Below are 511 nucleotides of genomic sequence, written 5' to 3'. Positions count from 1 at the left end.
AATTGAGTAATTTGACGGATTTGATTAATTTGTGAGGAAGAGAATTAGAGAGATAGTGATTATTTTGTGTTTTTAGAGAAGAGTTAAGCTATGGAAAATTAATTGACAAATAGTCCATAAAAGAGTAATTATTGTCCATGAAAGAACAACTACTTTATACTTTTGAATTTGGATAATCGATTTTCGCGGTTGTATTCTCACAATAAATAGTTACAACTTTTTGTAAAAAGATAATACGAAAATAGATTATATAAATTGTAAATGACAAATTTAACAATGTAAATTTTCGTATATTTGGAGGAGTTATGGGGGGCAAATTTAAAATTCATTTACAAAATGAGGTTATAAGTGTTTTTGGAAATCCTAAAAAAAGAAAAAAGAAAAAAGAAAGAAAAGTTGGGGTAAAGGTAAAGTGTGGTAGGAGCAGTAGGTAGTAGAAAGTAGAAAGTGGAGGTAATGTCAAGTGTGAACAAATTGTGAATTAGTGTGTCTGTAGTCCTCCGTACTTGGT

Source organism: Silene latifolia, unplaced genomic scaffold (genome assembly GCF_048544455.1).
Source record: "Silene latifolia isolate original U9 population unplaced genomic scaffold, ASM4854445v1 scaffold_212, whole genome shotgun sequence".
In the NCBI taxonomy this organism is placed as follows: Eukaryota; Viridiplantae; Streptophyta; class Magnoliopsida; order Caryophyllales; family Caryophyllaceae; genus Silene; species Silene latifolia.
The sequence above is the reverse complement of the archived record's forward strand: the minus strand, read 5'-3'. Positions refer to the sequence as shown.